We start from the raw sequence: 8,743 nt of genomic DNA, 5'->3' as shown, positions 1-8,743 counted from the left end.
TGCATGGGATATTGTTGACATTCTCCCGCTGGTGCAAGGGATATTGTTGACATTCTCCCGCTGGTGCATGGGATATTGTTGACATTCTCCCGCTGGTGCATGGGATATTGTTGACATTCTCCCGCTGGTGCATGGGATATTGTTGACATTCTCCCGCTGGTGCATGGGATATTGTTGACATTCTCCCGCTGGTGCATGGGATATTGTTGACATTCTCTCGCTGGTGCATGGGATATTGTTGACATTCTCCCGCTGGTGCAAGGGATATTGTTGACATTCTCCCGCTGGTGCATGGGATATTGTTGACATTCTCCCGCTGGTGCATGGGATATTGTTGACATTCTCCCGCTGGTGCATGGGATATTGTTGACATTCTCCCGCTGGTGCAAGGGATATTGTTGACATTCTCCCGCTGGTGCATGGGATATTGTTGACATTCTCCCGCTGGTGCATGGGATATTGTTGACATTCTGCCGCTGGTGCATGGGATATTGTTGACATTCTGCCGCTGGTGCATGGGATATTGTTGACATTCTCCCGCTGGTGCAAGGGATATTGTTGACATTCTCCCGCTGGTGCATGGGATATTGTTGACATTCTCCCGCTGGTGCATGGGATATTGTTGACATTCTCCCGCTGGTGCAAGGGATATTGTTGACATTCTCCCGCTGGTGCATGGAATATTGTTGACATTCTCCCGCTGGTGCAAGGGATATTGTTGACATTCTCCCGCTGGTGCATGGGATATTGTTGACATTCTCCCGCTGGTGCATGGGATATTGTTGACATTCTCCCGCTGGTGCATGGGATATTGTTGACATTCTCCCGCTGGTGCAAGGGATATTGTGTGTTTACGAGCGGCCACCTGGCGGCCGCCTTTGCGTGTCGGCTAATGTTTCACGTCTGAGGTTCGGGTAATAACACTTACCTTAATACTTTAATATATGTGTGTTGGTAAATGTGTGTTATAATTAAGTCTTTCTAACACGGCTATGTTGCACATTTTTTGTTGCTGTTGCTTCTGATTCTTTTGAGGCTTAATGTTCCTGTTACCTTGTTACTGTGTCTCGCTTTCTCTTCTCTATTTCTATGTTTTTTTTCCCATTCTCACTTTCTATGTTCTTTTCTGATGACTTTGTATGTTCTTTCGTTCTGATATTCGTTGTTCTTTGGTTTTAATGTTCTATCTTTCTTTCATTCTATCTCTCGCAGTTTTCTCATTTATCATTTATGGCTCTCCCTACCCTCCTAGTCTCTCATTCTCCTTGTGCCCTCACATTCTGCCCATTTCTAAGTCCCTTTCTCTTCCTCCAATCCCCTATCCCTAATTTCCCCATCTGACCCTTACCTAAGCATCCTTACCTCTCCTATACACCCTATCCTCTCGTCTCTCCCTTCCTGCCTTTTTCCTCCTGTTCCTCCTCTGTACCTTTCCCCTCCCCCTCTGTCCCTTTCCCCTTCCTACTTGCTCTCCCATTTCTACCCTTTCACCCCTTTGGTCTCACCCGGTTCTCGCTCCAGTGTCTCTGCTGCCCATTGACTGGATTAGCAAAGCAAAAACTGCAGTAATACACCAGTTTAATAGAATCTCTCGTGCCTGGGACGTTTATTGGGTATTAAGAAGAGAAAGTACTTGAATTAAAACTATTTATAAAGGAGTTTTTTGAGGGTGGATGGTAGTGGTTATGAGGGTGTGTGTGTGTGTGTGTGTGTGTGTGTGTGTGTGTGTGTGTGTGTGTGTGTGTGTGTGTGTGTGGTGTGCGTGTGTGTGTATGCGTGTGTGTGTGTAATTACCTAAGTGTAGTTACAGGATGAGAGCTACGCTCGTGGTGTCCAGTCTTCCCAACACTCTGTCATATAACGCTTTGAAACTACTAAAAGTGTGTGTGTGTGTGTGTGTACTCACCTAGTTGTACTCGCCTAGTTGAGCTTGCGGGGGTTGAGCTCTGGCTCTTTGGTCCCGCCTCTCAACTGTCAATGAACAGGTGTACAGATTCCTGAGCCTATTGGGCTCTATCATATCTACACTTGAAACTGTGTATGGAGTCAGCCTCCACCACATCACTTCCTAATGCATTCCATTTGTCAACTACTCTGACACTAAAAACGTTCTTTCTAATATCTCTGTGGCTCATTTGGGCACTCAGTTTCCACCTGTGTCCCCTTGTGCGTGTGCCCCTTGTGTTAAACAGCCTGTCTTTATCAGGCTTGATAAGTCTTGATATATGTCTTGTGTGTGTACTCGCCTAGTTCACCTGGTTGTGTTTGCGGGGGTTGAGCTCTGGCTCTTTGGTCCCGCCTCTCAACCGTCAATCAACAGGTGTGCCGATTCCTGAGCCTATTGGGCTCTATCATATCTATACATTCGTAGGTGTTCGTGGTAAATTTCTATTCTCAGTTCTCACCTGTGTCCCCCTAGTTCTGTCTTCTCATCCGGGACTTCTCTGTTCGTCTCCATTTTTGACTGCGTTTCTCAGTATCTTTGTATGTATGTCTACCGTCCAGCCCAAGTGGTTGGGTGAAACGGGCATCTCTTGGAGGAGTAGAGGGAAGAAAATGCTATATTCGGTGGGTAGATAGAACAATTAAAGCAAGTACGACTTAGGAGCTGAAGGAACGAGTATGGGGTGTAAATTAAAGAAAACGCAAACAATTGATAGGAAGGGAAAGTAACAGATGGGAATACGTGGGATGGAAATCCCTAAACATAAACATTAAACATTAGTAACCCCCCCTCCCCTTCCATTCCCGAACCCCCGCCCCCCTCCCAACGTCAACAAATAAAAAAAAATTCCTGTCGCAGGCGTTTTTCTGCTCGGGGAAATTCGCCCCTGTTGATACTTTTTTAATTGACAGAAAACGGGGAAATAATAGTTGGAAAAATTATGTGATGGGCAGATAATTTCGAGTTATTAAAACGAGGGGAGGAATTTTTTGGGGGGAAGGTGGGGGGGATAGGGGTCGTACAGAGGATGGGAGGTGGGCAGAAATAGAGGGGAATGAATTTGGGATAAATGGAATGGAGAGAAGGATAGAAGCCACTGTTGAATTACGAAACAGTAGAACGAATGGGGACATAATTGGACACTGGGAACATGGAGGAGTCCGTGGGTCCTGGGTTCGATCCCAGGCGCCGGCGAGAAACAATGGACAGAGTTTCTTTCACCCTATGTCCCTGTTACCTAGCAGTTAAATAGGTACCTGGGTGTTAGTCAGCTGTCACGGGCTGCTTCCTGGGGGTGGAGGCCTGGTCGAGGACCGGGCCGCGGGGACACTAAAGCCCCGAAATCATCTCAAGATAACCACCCTATGCCCCTGTTACCTAGCAGTAAAATAGGTACCTGGGAGTTAGTCAGCTCTCACGGGCTGCTTCCTGGTGTGTGCGTGTGTGTGTGGTGTGGAAAAAAATAGTAGTTAGTAACAGTTGATTGTCAGTTGAAAGGCGGGCCGAAAGAGCAGAGCTCAAACCCCGCAAGCACAACTAGGCGAATACACACATACAACAAGGTGAGTACATAAAAGCGTTCCTATACCCAGTATACGAATGGATTAATATTTAATATTTTGGGACAAAAGCGACAGACGAAACGCAAAGTAACGAACATTTGCAGACGTGGCGATGAGTTTGGTGGTAATGTGTGTGTGTGTTTGATGCGTGTCTGACAGGGGGCCGGTACCGTCCTCTCTCTCTCGCTCTGTCTGTCTCTCTCGCTCTGTCTGTCTCTCTCGCTCTGTCTGTCTCTCTCGCTCTGTCTGTCTCTCTCGCTCTGTCTGTCTCTCTCGCTCTGTCTGTCTCTCTCGCTCTGTCTGTCTCTCTCGCTCTGTCTGTCTCTCTCGCTCTGTCTCTGTCTCTCGCTCTGTCTCTGTCTCTGTCTCTCGCTCTGTCTCTGTCTCTCGCTCTGTCTCTCGCTCTGTCTCTCGCTCTGTCTCTCGCTCTGTCTCTCGCTCTGTCTCTCGCTCTGTCTCTCGCTCTGTCTCTCGCTCTGTCTCTCGCTCTGTCTCTCGCTCTGTCTCTCGCTCTGTCTCTCGCTCTGTCTCTCGCTCTGTCTCTCTGTCTCTGTCTCTCTGTCTCTCTCTCTGTCTCTCTCTCTGTCTCTCTCTGTCTCTCTCTCTGTCTCTCTCTCTGTCTCTGTCTCTCTCTCTCTCTCTCTCTGTCTCTCTCTCTGTCTGTCTCTGTCTCTCTCTCTGTCTCTCTCTCTGTCTCTGTCTCTCTCTCTGTCTCTCTCTCTGTCTCTCTCTCTCTCTGTCTCTCTCTCTGTCTCTGTCTCTCTGTCTCTGTCTCCCTTTTGCTCTGTTTTATTCATTTAATATTTTGCTAAAAAAAATGTTTTATACTCACATAAACAGGGCAACCGATCAATCATTAACCCCTCCCCCCCTCTCCCCACTCCTCCCTCCCCCACTCCTCCCTCCCTCCCCCAGGTCACACGAGGGGCCCCTCGTAATTGGCCAACTACCGACCTTCAGGCAGGATGCTCCCCTCAACAGTTGTCACACTCCTAGATGCCTATTTTACTGCTAGGTGAACAGACGCATCGGGCGAGAGGAAAGTTGCCCAGTTGTGTTTCTGTCTCGCCCGGGAATAAATCCCGGTGGGGTCTCGGTTGTGATCTGAGGACGTAGACCATTGAGCTATAGGTTTTTTAAACTATAGTTAAGATCCAGTTAAGGGGAACAGGAATAAAATAATAGTCCCCCCCTTCCCATCAAATAAATTCAGAATAGAAAACCATTAGAAAGGGGCGGGGAGAAAATATTTAAGAAAGCAGTCTCTCGATAAGAGATTAGGACGAGAGGAGCGCTGAGAGGGTCATTAGCAGAAGAGGGGGAGGTAATAGCGAGACTGGCCATGTGTACACCCCTCATCAATCACCTGATTACCAGCAATGAGCAGGTGGGTAATTGGCCCTAAAAAGTGGTTCTTTGTAATTGCAGGCGATGAGTCACAATAACGTGGCTGACGTATGTTGACCAGACCACACACTAGAAGGTGAAGGGACGACGACGTTTCGGTCTGTCCTGGACCATTCTCAAGTCGATTGTGTCGATTCTCGACAATCGACTTGAGAATGGGCAGTTTAGGAGGCCTGGTCGTCGACTGGGCCGCGGGGACGCAAAGCCCCGGAAGCACCTCAAGAAGATGGTCCAGGACGGACCGAAACGTCGTCGTCCCTTCACCTTCTTGTGTGTGGTCTAGTCAACAAGGTCTTTCGTAATTGTTCTCAGTAAAACTGCCATTAATAGTTTTGCTTTGTTGCCTAATGGCAGAGAATAGCCTGACAAACATCTTTCGAACAGAATGGGGCTCGAACCAGTGTCCTATGTAACCCCCCAGACTCACACCTTGACCAATTAGCCACACACACACATATATATATATATATATATATATATATATATATATATATATATATATATATATATATATATATATATATGTATGTCGTACCTAGTAGCCAGAATGCACTTTTCAGCCTACTATGCAAGGCCCGATTTGCCTAATAAGCCAAGTTTTCATGAATTATTTGTTTTTCGACTACCTAACCTACCTAACCTAACTTTTTCGGCTACCTAACCTAACTTAACCTATAAAGATAGGTTAGGTAGGGTTGGTTAGGTTCGGTCATATATCTACGTTAATTTTAACTCCAATAAAAAGAAATTGACCTTATACATAATGAAATGGGTAGCTTTATCATTTCGTAAGAAAAAAATTACAGAAAATATAATAATTCAGGAAAACTTGGCTTATTAGGCAAATCGGGCCTTGCATAGTAGGCTGAGAAGTGCGTTCTGGCTACTAGGTACGACATATATATATATATATATATATATATATATATATATATATATATATATATATATATATATATATATATATATCTTTTGTGTAATTCCCTAGTGTACACAACAGCTATATCACAGCTCTACTATATTCATGGAACTTATCGTGTTCTACTGATAAGAAACACAAAAGCAGTTTCAATAAATACCATAAAATAAATAATTCTATGCCAGATTTATGAAGAACTGATCCTGTGTTCCATATTGTTATCTAGAACAGAACAGCAATAACAAAGAGGGGAAAGTATATATGAAGAAGGGGCAAATATAGAAATGGAGCAAACAGAGAACGTAGCCAGAACGGGAAGAAAGCAACAGGGGAAAGTAAAATAGAAAGTAGCAATGTTCATATACAGAGAGAGAGAACAACAGGAACAGGAGCAAAGAACGTATTGCAGGTGTGCCGTTAACAGACAGGAACAGGTAACCAAGCCAAAAGGGAAAGGAAGGGAAGGAAGAAAAGCAAAATGAGGGAGAGAAAGAGATACGAAGTGAGGGAGAAAATGGAGAGATTAAAGTGGATGAATATATAGAATTAAGGTGAAATTGGAACGTAAAGTTCAGAGGAAGGTTATCTTGAGGTTATCTTGAGGTTATCTTGAGATGATTTCGGGGCTTTTTTTTAGTGTCCCCGCGGCCCGGTCCTCGACCAGGCCTCCACCCCCAGGAAGCAGCCCGTGACAGCTGACTAACACCCAGGTACCTATTTTACTGTTAGGTAACGGGGACATAGGGTGAAAGAAACTCTGCCCATTGTTTCTCGCCGGCGCCTGGGATCAAACCCAGGACCACAGGATCACAAGTCGAGCGTGCTGTCTGCTCGGCCGACCGGCTCCTTTGGTTTGGAAGGTTACGATAGTGGAGTGGAGAATTGCCAAAGAGATAGAAAGGGGCTAAAGAGGCAGATATGTGCCAAACAGACATAAAACTGTTCTAAAGAACAAGAAGAACCAAAAATAAACTTAATTATGATAAAAGAATAAAGACCAAATCACAAAAAGATAAGTTTTAGGATAGGAAACGAGAAGGAATAGTGAAGATACGTACAAGAGAATGAGAAAGAGAAGAGAAAAAAACAGGGATGGGATGTATGGACGTGGAGGAGAACGCAAAAAAAAAAAACAAGACTTGGAAGGGGGTTGTGATAAATCAGAGGAGATAGTAGAAAGAGGAGAAGGAAGGGGCTGATAAGATTGATGTGTTCAATACAGATATGACAGCACAGCAGAGGGGGGCTGACGGCTGGCTAATGAGAGAAACTAAAAACAAAAAAAAAACGAAGAAGGGAAGCAGGAAACAAATGGTAAGAATGGAAGAGGGAAATGACAACGAATTATACATAGAATAAGGAACGTAAAGTTCCTTATTCTAATAAATAATTAAGGAATAAGGAATTAAGGAATAATAAATAAGGAATAAGGATTATACATAGAATAAGGAACGTAAAGTTCCTTATTCTAATAAATAATTAAGGAATAAGGAATTAAGGGATAATAAATAAGGAATAAGGATTATACATAGAATAAGTAATGAAGAGAGGAAAACTGAAACAAAATGGAAGACAAGCCTCTTTCGCTTTATCAAGATAATTCAAGGTAATTATCAAAGGGGGGTGGGGGTAATTATAAGGGGGAAAGCGGACAAGCCATTAGGACTATATAGCACTGGGAAGGGGGTCAGGATAAGGAGTTGGGGTGGGTCGGGGGGGGGGGGGAATGGTGCCCATCCACTTGTGGACGGTCTGGGATTGAACGCCGACCTGCATGAAACAAGACCGTCGCTCTACCGTCCATCGCAAGTGATTGGGCAAGAGGCTTACCAAGAACACGAAGCTAAGACAACAAAATTGTGGAGAGGAGAAAGTATAGTGAAACAAAGGAGGGAGAAAGCACAGTAAAGCAAAGGAGGGAGAAAGCACAGTGAAACAAAGGAGGGAGAAAGCACAGTGAAACAAAGGAGGGAGAAAGCACAGTGAAACAAAGGAGGGAGAAAGCACAGTGAAACAAAGGAGGGAGAAAGCACAGTAAAACAAAGGAGGGAGAAAGCACAGTAAAAGAAAGGAGGGAGAAAGCACAGTAAAGCAAAGGAGGGAGAAAGCACAGTGAAACAAAGGAGGGAGAAAGCACAGTAAAAGAAAGGAGGGAGAAAGCACAGTGAAACAAAGGAGGGAGAAAGCACAGTGAAACAAAGGAGGGAGAAAGCACAGTGAAACAAAGGAGGGAGAAAGCACAGTGAAACAAAGGAGGGAGAAAGCACAGTGAAACAAAGGAGGGAGAAAGCACAGTGAAACAAAGGAGGGAGAAAGCACAGTGAAACAAAGGAGGGAGAAAGCACAGTGAAACAAAGGAGGGAGAAAGCACAGTAAAAAATAATAGAGAACAAGGTTGTTTGCTGTAATTTGTGTTGATGTCCCCATGATAGATTCTGTATTAGGTACATGTGGGGGAAGCAAAAGACAGTTTGATTGATCTAAGCAAGCAAATCCTAGCCAAAGGGAAGGGGAGGGAAGGGAAAGGGGGAGGGGTGAGCTTACCTATACGTGGGGTGTTGCTGCCTGTTTAGGGTTAGCAATGTTAACTTCTCTGCATTTAAATAACAAATGGTTAATGAATTAGAGATCGCTACACGGAAGAGATCACGATAACACGACCTGCATCTCATTTTCCTTTGTAGCGCGGTGATTAAAAGGGGGGTAACTTTCCTATATTGCCATCCTGGCTAGTGCTGTGTCACGCCTAACTCATATACGGGATCACCATAGCCCGTGCTACTTGGAGCTTTTTGTTCCAGGTAGCGAATCTTTAACAGCCTAACTTATCTCTCCACTATCGCCCCTTTTCCCATAATTAGACCTTACACAGAGATTAATCACACTATCGTCATGCATTAGTCAGAAAAT

The sequence above is a fragment of the Procambarus clarkii genome, chromosome 3, assembly GCF_040958095.1.
Source record: "Procambarus clarkii isolate CNS0578487 chromosome 3, FALCON_Pclarkii_2.0, whole genome shotgun sequence".
Taxonomy (NCBI): Eukaryota; Metazoa; Arthropoda; class Malacostraca; order Decapoda; family Cambaridae; genus Procambarus; species Procambarus clarkii.
Note: the sequence above shows the minus strand (reverse complement) of the source record.